This window comes from Sus scrofa, chromosome 6 (assembly GCF_054392235.1).
Source record: "Sus scrofa isolate SSC_HxYL_T2T_F1_AM1 chromosome 6, Sscrofa_HxYL_maternal_Yorkshire_Landrace_v2.0, whole genome shotgun sequence".
NCBI lineage: Eukaryota > Metazoa > Chordata > Mammalia > Artiodactyla > Suidae > Sus > Sus scrofa.
Genome location: NC_139388.1, coordinates 52,608,097 through 52,623,586, shown reverse-complemented (window position 1 = coordinate 52,623,586; position 15,490 = coordinate 52,608,097). Strand labels below are relative to the sequence as shown.

Below are 15,490 nucleotides of genomic sequence, written 5' to 3'. Positions count from 1 at the left end.
AAAGGAGTTCCCGTCGTGGCGCAGTGGTTAACGAATCCGACTAGGAACCATGAGGTTGCAGGTTCGATCCCTGCCCTTGCTCAGTGGGTTAAGGATCCGGCGTTGCCATGAGCTGTGGTGTAGGTTGCAGACGCGGCTTGGATCCCACGTTGCTGTGGCTCTGGCGTAGGCCGGTGGCTACAGCTCCGATTCGACCCCTAGCCTGGGAACCTCCATATGCCGCAGGAGCAGCCCTAGAAATGGCAAAAAGACAAAATAAATAAATAAATAAATAAGTGGAGGGACCGGCAAAAGTGAGCAGGGTCTCTTTAGGTGTCGTGGGTCAGAAGGCCTTTCGGCAGAGGTGACCTGTAGGCTGAGCTGTGTGAAGTCAGGAGGAGAGCGTCCCGGCAGAGGAAACAGCCGGGCAGAGGCCCTGAGGTGGGACGGGGAACGTGGAGAGCAGTGTGGCTGGTGAGCCAGCAAGCGAAGGGCCTGAGGAATTTGGACATCCTCCCGAGAGCGTTGAGTCCGGGAGGGTGTGAAGCAGGCCAGTGATGCCTTGATGCCTTTTACGAAGATGGCTTGGGCCACAGCAAGGAGGCTGAATCGGTGGGAGGGCAGGGGCAGGGAGGTGCATGGGGTGGGGCGGTGGTGTGGGGAGGAGGGCAGCAGGTGGACCGGAGAGGGGGCAGCAGATCCTCCCCCTGGACAGACTGGAAGTCGAGGGGGGGATGGGAGGCATGGGCCACGCCTGGATGGGGCCTGAGCATCTGAGGAGCGGGGTGGGGTGGGAGGGGGCTCAGCTTTCACAGGGCTGACTGAGGTGAGCAGGCTGCTGGGGCTTGGGGGGCCGCCTGGGCCGGAGCGAGCAGCTTGAGGGGGTGCTCACAAGCATGTTCAAAACTGGGGGCTGGAAAAGGCATAGAGAGAGGAGGAGCCCCAGGAGGCAGGTGGGGTCCTCTTCCCACGAAGAGAGCAGGGTCTGATAAGGAGACTGCCACGGAGTGGTCAGTGGGGCCAGAGGAGAGCTAAGCAGGAGAGCAGGTAGAGGTTAGACGTCATCTTTTTTTTTTTTTCATTGTGGTAAAATACACACAAAATTTACCACTTGAAACTTTTTTTTTTTTTTTTGGCCACCCCTGTGGCATGTGGAAGTTCCTGAGCCAGAGATTATGAACCTGTGCCACAGCTATAACCAGAGCCACTGCACTGGCAGTGCCAAATGCTTCACTGCTGAGCCACAAGGGAACTCCTGAACCAGTTTTAAGTGTACTTTTCAGGGCTGTGAGGTACATTCATGTTGTTGTATATCCATCACCGTCAAAGTCTCTAGACCTGTTTTTTGTCTTGCCAGAGTGATCATTGGATTATTTTTAGTTTTTCAGTAACATTATATCGGGAGGCTACTGTATGTTGAGCATTGTCCCAATCAGTGGGCCTGCGCTGGGAGGGGACAGTGGTAGGGGAGCTGCCAGAGACCCCCTTCCTGGTGAGGGCCCAGGCCAGACCCTGGTGGGACTGGTTGAGGTTGGACCTCAGAGGGACAGCAAATGATGTCAGGAAGATTCCAGAGGCTGCCCTTTTATGTCAGGGCCACAAGGAGGCGCGCACGGGCAGGGACACCCACGCTTTCCTTGCTGATCTTCAGCTCTTTCTTCCCCTCTAGTAGTTTCTTCGAGTTCAACGTCATGTGTAATGTTAGCCAGGGTTCATTGGAAGAGCTCCAGTTACTAAGTTTAAGGGCACGGGGTAATTTCTTCATGTGTAACAGGAACTAAGGTGATACGGAAACATGTAGAGCTCACTCATCATGAAAAGCCTGCCTATCGAGAGGTAAGTCGTGTCACGGTCGTGCCTCACGGAGGCTCAGGGGAAGGAACTGCCAGGTCCTCACCAGCCGGGCTGGCGGCGGCCCTGGGCGTGACGTCAGGGAGGAGACGAGGACCCTGCCCCTTAATCCCCGCCCTGTGCTGCCTCGGTGCAGGTTTGAAACAGGGCCCTTTTGGAGAGGGGAGGGCGGGGTCTTAGGAGAGTGACTTCAGATTTTCCAGAGTCGTCTTTGGGTACCGTTCCGCGGCCCCTGTCAGCTTGCTCTCAGGGGCATTGCAGCCCTTGAAGGCCTCGGGCCTTGAGAGGTGCCCACCCTCCCCGCCTGCTGCCAGACAGACCAGAGCCAGCCGCCTCCCCCTCGGCCTCTCAGCTGCTCCGCAGTGTCCTACCCTGTGATTGGGTGAATCTCCCAGACCAGCCCCAGCCGCTGTGACCCACCGGGGTGTGTGGTTTTCTCTCTGATTCTACCACTTTTGTAAATACAATACACATGGTTCTAAATGCAAAGATGCGGAGGGCTTCGTGGTGAAAATTCTCTTCCCAAGCCTAGCTCCTCAGTCCCCTTCTCAGAGGCCACCAGAGTTACCCATGTCTGGAGTAACCCTTCAGAGATGTGGGTGAGTGAGCGGAGACGCCCACGCGTGCGTGCCTGCGTATAACCAGAGGAACACAAGTACACACAGGCCAGCGTGCACACCTGTGATGGCCTCTCTGACTTAACCAGTCCTTTTTGGTATTTTTGTTTTGGCTGCACCCACGGCCCACAGAAGTCCCTGGGCCAGGGAGCAAACCCAAGCCATGGCAGTGACAGTGCCAAATCCTTAACCACTAGACCACCAGGGAACTCCAAACGTACTTATTTTTCCCTTTTTGGATGTCCCACAGCGTATGGAGCTCCTGGGCCAGGGATCAGATCTGAGCTGCAGCTGCAACCCACACCGCACCGTGTCATCCTTAACCCACTATGTCAGGCCAGGGAGCAAACCTGCATCCCAGTGTTCCAGAGACACTGCTAATCCCGTTGCGCCACAACAGGAACTCCCAAGCAGTCCTTTCTGGACGGGAATGCGGGTGGTTTCCAGTTCCTTGCTGTTACAGCCAGTGCTGCAGTGGAAACCCTTGTTCACAGGTGGGGTCCCTTCCAGGTGAATTTAAAGAACTCCTTTATATCGCTTCGCTTCAAATACTGATACTGGGTCAATAACAAATTGGAATGAGGTGCTCCCCCCAGATTATTGGCATCTTTCAGATGAGTTAGTTATACGTATGTCACCCCATTCCAAAAAGAATTAAGAGCAGTTGGACTCTTCTACCTGGAGACCGCTAGAGGACATGGATCGGGGGATGCTAAGAGCTATACTGGCCACCACCTAGATGCCAAGAAGTACAAAATACAAAATATGTGCTTTGCCAAGTTGCCCTTCGGTTAAGGGCAACGCCACAGAAGGCAGGAACTTCCATTTGCAACCCATAAACAAATGTGGAAATGGAAGTGCAGTGAACCCAAGGCTCCAGCTAAATTGCAGAGCCGGATCTGGGCCAGTCCAGATGGGTGATTCTGTTTGGATGGTGGCTTGGGGGATGAGGTCCCCTCCGGATATATCACCGCCTCTGGTAGTTTACCCCAGTGGGTGCTAAAGCAAGATGGGGACTTGCAGTAGCTGCGGCTGGCAGCCAGGGTCCAGGCCAGTCCCACCGCTCCTTCCTCCAGTGCCCGAACCTGCTGCCACAAGATGGGCCAGGAGTTGGGTGGCCGCAACTGTGACCTCTCCTTTGGGCATCTGAGCTGTCTTGGTTTCGTAAGTGCTGCTCCTGCAGTCCTGCCTGTGAAGACCTGACATGAGTTTTACCTGGGTGGCGAACTCCAGTTTGGGCCTTTGCAAACCTCATCAATTAGACAATACCTCCTCTTGAGGCATCTTTAGATTTACAGAAAAATCAAGTATGCTAAGTGCAGAGTTCTGTATACCTCCCGACCAGTCCCCGCTGTGGTTAACACCTTACATTAAAATGATACATCTTTGGAGTTCCTGTCGTGGCTCAGTGGTTAATGAATCCAACTAGGAACTATGAGGTTGCGGGTTCGATCCCTGCCCTTGCTCAGTGGGTTAAGGATCCGGCGTTGCCGTGAGCTGTGGTGTAGGTCACAGACGCGACTCGGATCCTGTGTTGCTGTGGCTCTGGTGTAGGCCGGCAGCTACAGCTCCAATTAGACCCCTAGCCTGGGATCCTCCATATGCTGCAGGAGTGGCCCTAGAAATGGTAAAAAAAAAAAAAAAAACCCAAAAAAACAAAAAACCAACCCTCCCAAAACCCCAAAAAAAACAAAAAACAAAAAACGATACATCTGCTCCAATGAACAAACTAATACTGATACATTCATATTAACTGAATTCCACAATTTTTTGAGATTTCCTTAGTATTTTACTCAGTTTCAATGTCTTTTTCCATTCCAGGGCGCCGTGTTAGATTTAGGTTGTCAGGTTTGACAGCAGTATATGGCCACATATTTGTGTCGACAGATGAGGGGTTGTCATGTCTCCTTAAGCTCTTCTTGGCTGTGACGGCTTTGTGGACTTGTTTTGATGACCTGCAAAGGTTTGCCCTGCCCTGGGCACGTGTATTACAGGAGGTCCCTCGGCCGCGATGTCTGACATTTGCCTCATGATGACACTGTTCTTCAGAGGAAGTGCTCAGAGGGAATGTGCCATTCTAGCGCATCACAGCCAGGGGCCATAGATTCGTGTCAACGTGATTTACCAGTGTTTACATTAAGCTTGATCACCTTCTATTTGTCAGGCCTCCCCACTTTCTAGTTATTCTTTCCGAGTGGGACTCTGAAAAGAAGTCAGTCTGCGCAGCCGCCCCCGAGGAGTGGGGTGCTCCTGCTCCACCCCCTTGAGGGCACAGCACCAACAGCAACTATTTGGAATTCTTCTGTCTTTTCTCTCTATTCATCTATTTATTTATTTATTTACTCTTTTTAGGGCTGCACCCGCGGCATACGGAAGTTCCCGGGCTAGGGGTCGAATCTGAGCTGCAGTCACTGGCCTCCACCACAGCCACAGCAATGTCAGATCCTAAGCCTACACCACAGCTCATGGCAACGCCGGATCCTTAACCCACTGAGCAAGGCCAGGGATCAAACCCATGTCCTCATGGGTATTAGGCTGGTTTGTTTCTTCTGAGTCACAACAGGAACTTCTCAATCATTAATTTTTATCAGCATGGACTCATGGATATTTTATACTTTATACTTGGGATTGGAATCCTATACTATATTCTGTTGCTCACCTTATTCCAGCTTTGGCCATTGGGAGCTCTTTCAGTTGGCTCATGTGTCCCTTTGACGGACCTTCATTATTGGGGTTGATTTGAAGTTTTTTGTTTGTTTTTTAGCATTTCCTTACTTTCTGGTGCTATGGATACTCCAGGCTCATTTTGTACATTTCCAGCCCTGGTTGTGGAGTCAGCCATTTCTCCTAGAAGCTCTAGTCCCTTTTATTTTAGGATGGCATTAGAAGCCAAGGTTGGGAGTTCTCTGGTGGCACAGTGGGCTAAGGATCCAGCATTGTCACTGCTGTGACTCAGATTTGATCCCTGGCCCGGGAAATTCCACATGCCTTGAGAGCCACAAAAAAAAAAAAAAAAAAAAAAAAGCCCCAAGATCTAAGCACAAAAAGTGCTTGTTTGCTTGCTGCTACTGGGGCAATACCTCCTTTCAAAAAATTAAATAATCTTGGAGATCCCATTGTTGGGCAGGTTAAGAATTTAACATAAAGTCCATGAGGATGCGGTTCGATCCCTGGCCTTCCACCCTGCTGGGTTACGGATCCAGCGTGGCCGAAAGCTATGGCGTATGTCACAGATTTGGCTCAGATCTGGCATTGCTGTGGCTGTGGCATAGGCCAGCAGCCGCAGCTCCAATTCAAGCCCTAGCCCAGAAACTTCCATATGCTGCAAGTGCAGCCTTAAAAAGACTATATATGTGTATATAGTCTTACGTTTGAGCATGTATTTGTTTATTTTGAATTCATGCATACAATACGAAATTGAAAGGTACAAGAGGATATATACAATAAGACTGTTTTGTGCCTGGCAGACTGGCAAAAAAAATTAGTCTCAAGCACTGGGGAAGGTTTGGAGTCATAGGAGTGTATATACTGCTGTTGGAATGTAACTTGGTATCAACCACTTTGGAAAAGAGTTTGGTAGGTTGTAGTGTAATTGAAGATGGCATACTCTCTGGCAGTTACCCTTCTGGAGAACCTGGCACATGCACATGGCACGTGCATAAGAATGTTCACAGGATCACTGTTGCAACAGCATAAACTTGGAGACAACCCAAACATGCACCAGTTGAAGAATGGAGAGATTATGGCATAGATGTTCTGATTATTTAATGCATAATAATGAATTACCTTGAAACTTGGTGGCTTAAATCAATAATCATTATCTCTCATGGTTCTGGGAGTTGACTGTGCTCAGTTAGACCTGGGTTGTACCTCGGGGGCTCTCATGTGCTTGCTATAAGATCTTGGCCAGGGCTGGTGTCCTCGTGGAAACCTCCTCGGGTGTCTGGTGGCTAACTGGTACGGGCACTTGGATGAAACCTCAGCTTGGGCTGGCAGCCAGAATGCCTACTTGTGGCTTCTTCATTTTGCCTGGGCTTCCTTGCAACATGGCAGCTGGGTTCCAAGAGCAAGCTTCTCGAGAAAGCCGGGGAAAACTCTCACCTTTTCTAACCTAGCATGGGAAGTCACATTGCTTCATTTCTGCCACTGTCGCTAGCCCACCCAGATTCAAGAGGAGGGGCCCTCCTTCTCAATGACAGGAATGGCAGTGTCTCATTGTAAGAAGAGCATAAGGGGTGAGAGATCACCGTGTGGCCATCTTGGAAAATTATACATCAGTATTGGATGTATTTTATATTTGATGTGGACTATTATACTTCATTGAAAATGAACTAAAGTTGCACCTATCGACATGAATAAAGCAAAACGTGGAGTGATAAAAGCAAACTGCAGAAGAATGTAGTTTTAAAGATGTCAAATAGGAGCTCTCTTGTGGTTCAGTGGGTTAAGGGTCTGGCATTGCCACTGCTGGGGTGTAGGATCACTCCCTGGCCTGGGAACTTCCACTTGCCACTGGTGTGGCCAAAACAAAAAGCGTGCAGAATAATGCATATTGATTATAGATATTTGGAGTGTAGTAAATGTATGAAAGACGTGGGCACGATAAGATCCAAATGTAAGTAAGCGGATCCCTTCAGGGTGGAGTGATGTGACTGGCGAGGCACATGTGGGCATGCAGCAGTGTGGTAGTGGTTTTTATGCTGGGTGGTGGGCGCATAGGTGTTGTGTTCAACTTTTTTTTTTTTTTTTGCTTTTTATGGCCGGACCCATGGCATATGGAGGTTCCCAGGCTGGCGTCGAATTGTAGCTTTAGCTGTTGGCCTACACCACAGCCACAGCAACATAGGATCTGAGCCGTGTCTACAACCTATACCACAGCTCACAGCAACGCTGGATCCCTAACCCACTGAGCAAGGCCAGGGATTGAACCCACAACGTCATGGTTCCTAGTTGGATTCATTAACCACTGAGCCATGATGGGAACTCGTTGTATTCATCTTAATGCTTTTTTGGAACCTATTAATTAAAAAAAAATGATTCTGAGAGTTTCCTGGTGGTGCAGTGGGTTAAGAACTTGGTGTTGTCACTGCTATGGCACAGGTTCAATCCCTGGCACTGGAATTCTACATGCTGAGGGTGCAACAACAGCAACAAAAAATAAATAAATAAAAGGAGTTCCCATTGTGGTGCCCTGGGTTAAGAATTCGACTGAAGCAATTTGACTAGGAACCATGAGGTTTTGGGTTCGATCCCTGGCTTCGCTCAGTGGGTTAAGGATCCATTGTTGCCTTGAGCTGTGGTTGTGGTGTAGGCTGGCGGCTACAGCTCTGATTAGACCCCTAACCTGGGAACCTCCATACACCGCAGGAGCGGCCCTAGAAAAGGCAAAAAGACAAAAAAATAAAAAATAAAGAATTCAACTGAAGCAGCTCAGGTTGCTGCAGAGGTGCAAGTCTGATCCCCTGCCCAGCGCAGTGGGTTAAAGGATCTGGCATTGCCAGAGCTGCGGCATAGATTGTAGCTGTGGCTCAGATTCAATCCCTGGCCTGGGAATTGGGTGCATCCATAAAATTTAAGTTAGAAACCAGGTCTCTCTCCTACTCTGCATCTCTCAGCCATCCAGTTCCCCTCTTTATTTTTATTTATTTATTTTTTTTTCTTGAGCCGCTCCTGGGGCATATGGAGGTTCCCAGGCTAGGGGTCTAATTGGAGCTGTAGCTGCCGGCTTACACCAGAGCCACAGCAACACAGGATCCGAGTCGCGTCTGTGACCTACACCACAGCTCACGGCAACGCCGGATCCTTAACCCACTGAGCAAGGGCAGGGATCGAACCCGCAACCTCATAGTTCCTAGTCGGATTCGTTAACCACTGAGCCATGACGGGAACTCCCAGTTCCCCTTTTTAGAACCAACCAATGTTCCTTTTTAAAACCAACCAAGGTTTTATGTGTCCTTCCAGAAGTATTTCATTTACAAACATAACTAAATTTTCCCACTGAGATGGTAGCATATATAATACTTTGGCACTTTGCCTTTTTTTTTTTTTTTTACTTAACATATATCCTGGAGATCATTTCCTATCAGCACATAAAGGACTTAAAAAAGGAGTTCCCGTCGTGGCGCAGTGGTTAACAAATCCAACTAGGAACCATGAGGTTGGGGGTTCGATCCCTGGCCTTGCTCAGTGGGTTAAGGATCCGGCATTGCTGTGAGCTGTGGTGTAGGTCAGACATGGCTCGAATCCTGAGTTGCTGTGGCTGTGGTGTAGCCGGCAGCTGTAGCTCCGATTGGACCCCTAGCCTGGGAACCTCCATATGCCACAGGTGCGGCCCTAAAGAAAAACCCAGAGAAACACTTTATTGAGATGTAATCCCCATACCCGACAAGTCACTCATTTAAAGTGCACATTTCAGTGGCTTTTAGTTATTTATAGAGTTGTGCATCCATCACCACAACTGTGGAAAATTTTCTTTATCCTACAATTTTAGAAAAGTTTCCTTACTCCTTAAGCATCAATCCCCAAATCCTCTTATGCTCTGCCCCTGACTCCAACCCCTTGGCAACTGCTAATTTGCATTCTCTCTCTATAGATTTGCCTCCACTGGGCATTTCCTATAGAGGAAATCATACAATATGTGGCCTTTTGTGTCTGGCTTCTTTCTTTTTTATGATTTTTATTTTTTCCATTATAGTTGATTTAAAGTGTTCTGTCAGTTTCTATTATACAGCAAAGTGATCCAGCCATACATATGTATTCTTTTTCTCACATTATCCTCCGTCATGTTCCATCTCAAGTGACTGAACTTAGTTCCCTGTGCTATGCAGCAGGTTCTGGCTTCTTTCACTTAGTAGTTTTTTCAAGGTTCATCCATGTTGCAGTGTGTGGCAGTCTTTTATTCCTTTTAATTGATGAGTAATAGTGCATTGCAAGGACGTATCACATTTTATTTACCCAGTTGACGGGTATTTGAGTTTCCACTTTGTGGCTATGATGAATAATGCTGCCATGCACATTCACGTACAAGTTCTTGTGTAGACAGGTGGTCTCAGTTATCTTGGGTATATACGTAGGAGTAGAATTGTTGGGTTGTAAGTTGGTTTTATTTTTAACCAGTTGAGGAAATGGCAGACTATTTTCCAAAGCAGCTGTGCCATTTTTCTTTCCCACCAGCAGTGCATGATGTTTCCAATTTCTCCGTGTCCTCACCAACACTTTATTATCTTTCTTCTTGATTACTGCATCCTTATGGGTGTGAAATAGTATCTTGTTATTGTGGTTTTTTTTTTTTTTGTCTTTTGTCTCTCTTTTTTGTTGTTGTTGTTGTTGCTATTTCTTGGGCCGCTTCGGCGGCATATGGAGGTTCCCAGGCTAGGGGCTGAATCGGAGCTGTAGCCACTGGCCTACACCAGAGCCACAGCAACGTGGGATCCGAGCCGCGTCTGCAACCTACACCACAGCTCACGGCAACGCCGGATCGTTAACCCACTGAGCAAGGGCAGGGACCGAACCCGCAACCTCATGGTTCCTAGTCGGATTCGTTAACCACTGCGCCACGACGGGAACTCCTTGTTATTGTGGTTTTGATTTGCTCTTCTCTGATGGCTAAGGACGTTAAATATCTTTTAATATCCTAATTAGAAAGAATTTCCTTTTAAAGTAACTGCACAGGAGCTCCTGTTGTGGCTCAGCAGGTCATGAACCTGACCAGCATCCATGAGGATGCGTGTTTGATCCCTGGCCTCGTTGAGTGGGTTAAAGGATCTGGCGTTGCCACGAGCTATGATGTAGGTCATAGACGTGACTAGGATCCAGCATTGCTGTGTAGGCAGGCAGCTGCAGCTCCGATTTGACCTCTAGCCTGGAAACTTCCATATGCCACAGGTGCAGCCCTAAAAAGCAAAAAAAAAAAAAAAAAAGGGGGGGGGGATATACCTTTGAACCACAGCAGTGCCTCTTGTGTACCCAACCGTTTGCTCACATGGGAGCCTATCCATAGGGTAAACATTGAGGAGATAAATTGCAGAGGCAAAGGGAATGCATCTATGTTTTATAAGTTTGAATTTATGTCATTTATATGTTTAAAAGTAAATATTGAGACTAATCGGATTTGTCTGAGGAACATTCTAATTTTTCCTCCAGTATTAATGGCCAGCAGGTTCAGTCAATCAGAATCAGCAGCCATTTTATTTCCGTACATCATTTTGGCTAAATCTTGCAGAGTTCAAGACTGATTTTTACATAGACTTGAATGTCAGGTTGAGGTGGAGGTTCAGAGCACACAGACTTACATTCATTTTTTCCAAAGTTTCTCCCTAAAGCTGCCTTTTCTGCTTCCTCATATTTAATGCAGCGCTTGTTCCTCAGTGATCAACATAGTATATTCTGGGGACTGGTTGGTTTTCGTGATGGTCCGTTATGATTGATAGCTTGAGCTCTGCAGCTGTGTGATCTTGAGCCAGTTACTCAACCTCTCTGTGCTTCAGTTTCCTCTTCACTGAGATGGGAGTAGATGGACAGCATCTACCTCACAGGATGATTGTGAGGATCAAAGGAGTCATGTGAAGGGCTTAAAACAGTGCCTGGTGGAAGTTCCCATTGTGGCTCAGCGGTAATGAGCTCGACTAGTAGCCACGAGGTTTTGGGTTCAGTCTCTGGCCTCGCTCAATGGATTAAGGATCTGACGTTGCTGTGAGCTGTGAGGTGGGTCACAGACACGGCTCATATTTGGCGTTGCTGTGGCTGTGGCTGTGACTGGCAGCTGTAGCTCTGATTCGACCCCTAGCCTGGGGACGTCCATATGTCCCACCTGCAGCCCTAAAAAGCAAAGCAGAAACAAAAACAGAATAGTACCTGGCACAACATGCTTTTCTAATTTAGCTCTGAAACTGACAATATTCAGGGAAGATTTTCAGCACCTGCATTAGAACCACCACTAAAGACCCCTTTAATGACCTTCTCATTGGCTACAAAAAAGAACTCTTGGGGTACTTTTTGTTGTTGTTGTTTTTGTTTTTTTGCCTTTTCTAGGGCCGTTCTTGGGGCATATGGAAGTTCCCAGGCTAGGGGTCTAATCGGAGCCGTAGCTGCCAGCCTATGCCAGAGCCACAGCAATGCAGGATCCAAGCCAAGTCTGCGACCTACACCACAGCTCAGGGCAACGCCGGATCCTTAACCCACTAAGCAAGGCCAGGGATCAAACCTGCAACTTCATGGTTCCTAGTTGGATTTGTCCACCACTGCGCCAGGACGGGAATTCCTTTTATTTTTTTCTTTCTTATTTCTATTTTTTCCTTTTTTTTTTTTTTTTTTTTTTTTGGGGGCCACACTCACAGCATATGGAGATTCCTAGGCTAGGGGTGGAATTGGAGTTCCAGCTGCCAGCCTACGCCACAGCCACAGCAACGCAGGATATGAGCCCTGTCTGTGACCTACACTGCAGCTCACAGCAACGCCAGATCTTTAACCCACTGAGTGAGGCCAGGGATCGAACCCTCATCCTCATGGATACTAGTCCGGTTTGTAACCCACTGAGTCATAACAGGAACTCCCCACACATGTTTTTGAACCATTTGAAGTTGACATCATGCCCCTCTACCTTGCAGTACTTCCATGGGCATTCCTTAAGAACAAGAATAATTTATTTCATAAGCACAGTGTCATTATTGAAACCAAGAAATTTAACACCGGGTCTCTTTTATAAATCCCAGTTCCTATTCCAGTTTCATCAATTGTTCCAATAACATTTGTTGTTGCCATTTTTCCCCTGGATCAGAATCCAGTTCCAATCATGTTTAGGTGTCATGTCAGAATTTTCCTTTTGTTGTATTATTTTTTAACTGGTTTTTATTTTTTTCCATTATATATTTCATGATTATTATTAGGCCACACCCACAGCATGTTCCCAAGCCAGGGATGGAACCCACAGCACAGCAGTGACCTAAGCAACGCTGGATCCTTAACCCACTGCACCACAGGAGAACTCCCAGAGTTTCCTTTTAAACAGTGAATGGTTCAGTAACAGCACAAAGGTCCGACTTCCTCCGAGAGGGTCTGAGGCCTACAAGTCCTCTAGGTCCCAGCAGGGCTGGGCAGCACACATGCTGCCATCTTGTGGCAACAGAATGAATAGCGTTTCTGAATCATCAGGTTGGGCAGCTGTGAAATTAATACACTTTCTTAATGACCAAAAAAAAAAAAAAGTGACATTCATATTATCTCAATTTTTCTTTTTTTTAAGGGCTGCACCTGCAGTGCCTGGAAGTTTCCAGGCTGGGGGATGAATCAGAGCTGCAGCTGCCAGCCTACACCACAGCTACAGCAACGCTGGATCCTTAACTCACTGAGCAAGGTCAGGGATCAAATACGATTCCTCACAAATACTAGTTGGGCTCTTAACCCGCTGAGCCACAACAAGAACACCTTATCTCAAATTTTTTTTTCGTTTTGTCTTTTTAGGGCTGAACCTCTGGCATATGGAAGTTCCCAGGCTAGGGGAGCTGGGAATCAGACCTGCAGCTGCCAGCCTATAACACAGCCACAGCGACACCAGATCTGAGCCACGTCTGCGACCTACATCACAGCTTATGGCAACGCCAGATCCTTAAGCCACTGATCAGGACCAGGGATCCAACCCACATTCTCAGGGATACTAGTCAGGTTCATAAACTGCTGAACCACAATGGGAACTCAATTTTTCTTAATAATGTGAGAAACTATGTTTTAATCATTTCTCTGATTCAAATCCACATACTATAATTTAGCATAAAATGAGATTTTGCTGTGTTTCAAATCTGAACCCATGCAGATGAAGTTCAGGGCGAAAGTGTGGGCTTGGCCTGAGACATCTTTGGGGAATGGATTTGGGCGCCGCATTCTGGCTATGTGATATTTTGCAAGATACTTCCCTCTGTTTTAATTGTCCTAATCAAAATCACGTTCCATCCAAACAAACAAAAAACAGAAACAAAGTGGAGTTCCCGTTGTGGTGCAGCGGAAACGATTCCGACTAGGAACCATGAGGTTGCAGGTTCGATCCCTGACCTTGCTCAGTGGGTTAAGCATCTGGCCTTGCCGTGAGCTGTGATGTAGATCTCAGACGCCACTTGGATCTGATGTGGCTGTGGCTGTGGTGTAGGCCGGCAGCTGTAGCTCTGATTTAACCCCTAGCCTGGGAACCTCCATATGCCGCAGGTGCGGCCCTAAAAAGCAAAAAAATAAATGAAAAAAAGAAAAAAGGGCTTTGAGCACATTTCAGAGAAGCTACAGGCCCTTCTCCCCAGAAAGGCACATGTGCAGCTCATATTTATAGCCCTAGGCGGGAAGTTCACAGAAGAGATTAGAAGGTAGAGAACAATTTGGGGTTTCAGGGAATTTTCTCCTCAATCACCCTTGATGTGGAAATTGAGAGACTGAGGCCCCCAAAATAGTAATTAAGTGGTTTGCCAAAGCAACGCAAAGGACAGAATTGGGGCCATTACTTTCCATTTGTCAGCATACGAGTTTGAACCCAGGCTCTTGTATCAGATTGCCTGGGTTCAAATCCCACCTCCTCCCCTTACTTGTCCGGGGACCCTTGCAACTCCCTTATCATTACTGTCGCACGTAACCTCCAAGTTGGTGTTGACAGCAACAGGATAGCATCGGTGGAACTATGTCAAGAACAAAACGTGGTCTGTAACAATAGCTAAATAAATTCTATTGCTGTTACTTTGCAGTGAGGAAAGGCAGGCTCAGAGAAGTAAAGTTGTCTTGACAAGGACACAGGAAAGGCATGATTAGCACTAAGGCCTTAGGAGTTCTCTTGTGGCGCAGCGGGTTAAGGATCCAGCATTGTCACGGCAGCAGCTTGGGTTGCTGTAGGTGCGGCCAAACAAAACAAAACCCCAAAAAACTAAGCCTAATCTATTTCCAAAGTCAGTGAGTGTTGGAAGTTCCAGTGTGTCTCAACAGGTTAGGGAGCGGGTGTTGTCATTTCAGTAGCTCTGGTCACTTACTGCAGCCAAAAAAGAAAACCAAAATGATACCAAAAAAAAAAAAAAAAAAAAGAGTTCCCCTCATTGGCTTAACGAACCCAACTAGGATCCATAAGGACTCAGGTTCGATCCCTGGCTTCGATCAGTGGGTTAAGGATACAGCGTTGCTGTGAGCTGCGTTGTAGGTCGCAGACCTGGCTTGGATCCCGTGTTGCTGTGGCTGCCTGAGGACCTCCCTATGACACGGGTGCAGCCTTAAAAAGACAAAAACAAACAAAAAACAACCCCTCCCAAACAAACCCACAACCAAAACCAAACCAATGAGTGTTGTTCGCCCCCAGACTAGTATTTCTCAAACTGCATGACCCATTAGTAGGTCAGAAAATCAGTTCAGCAGGGTCTCAAACAACACTGAAAGAAAAAAAAAAAAAAAAAAGAAATATCAGAGTGCCTCTTACATAAGGGTAAGTTATGCAGAGTTCCAAGATGGAGACCCAGCATGGATCCAAGGACTAGTTCCAGCACCAGGTCTACCTTTGGAGAAACTACCTCCGGGGAAACTACCTCCACTGAGCAGAACTTGCCTGAGACACTCTCACAGACTTAGGTAGACCCAGGATTCTTCAACTCCCAGCCAGGCCTTCTAGAAGTATACACTAACCAATGCATACTTGCCAAGCTGCGTAGTATTACTGGAACGCAAATTCAGAAGGTAGGAAGCCCCACCCAACCTATGAGAGGGAGCCAGATGTTTTAACAGCTTCCCCGGTATACTAATAAACGGGCCAGCATCTGTGCAAAGTTTTTTTTACAAGGCGATTTTAAGGCCTTGGTAAGCCCAAGTTACCCTGTAAAAAAGTTATATCCCATATTTAATTGCGTACATATGTCGTGCAAATAGGATCTTAATATTCTGGAGTCATAGCATGTCTAATTGATATAAATCATTCTGTTTACATAAAATAGCCCCATAGCCCAGAGACAGGGCTATGATTATTTCCATTTTGCAGATGTGGTTACTGAGGCACAGAAAATGGTCACAGTCACCGGCAAGGAAATACAAAGCTG

General features: G+C 47.4%; 1 protein-coding gene across 3 annotated transcripts in view; it reads left to right on the top strand.

Moving 5' to 3' along the window:
- Positions 1-1,636: 1,636 nt before the first annotated feature.
- The window catches only part of AKT2 (AKT serine/threonine kinase 2), a 60,738-nt gene continuing 46,884 nt past the window's right edge, over positions 1,637-15,490 (top strand). For all 3 annotated transcript variants that reach the window (XM_013988560.3, XM_084957980.1, XM_084957989.1), the window contains exon 1: positions 1,637-1,815. The gene's annotated coding sequence lies outside the window, so the exon portion shown is untranslated. The remainder of the gene's footprint in view (positions 1,816-15,490) is intronic.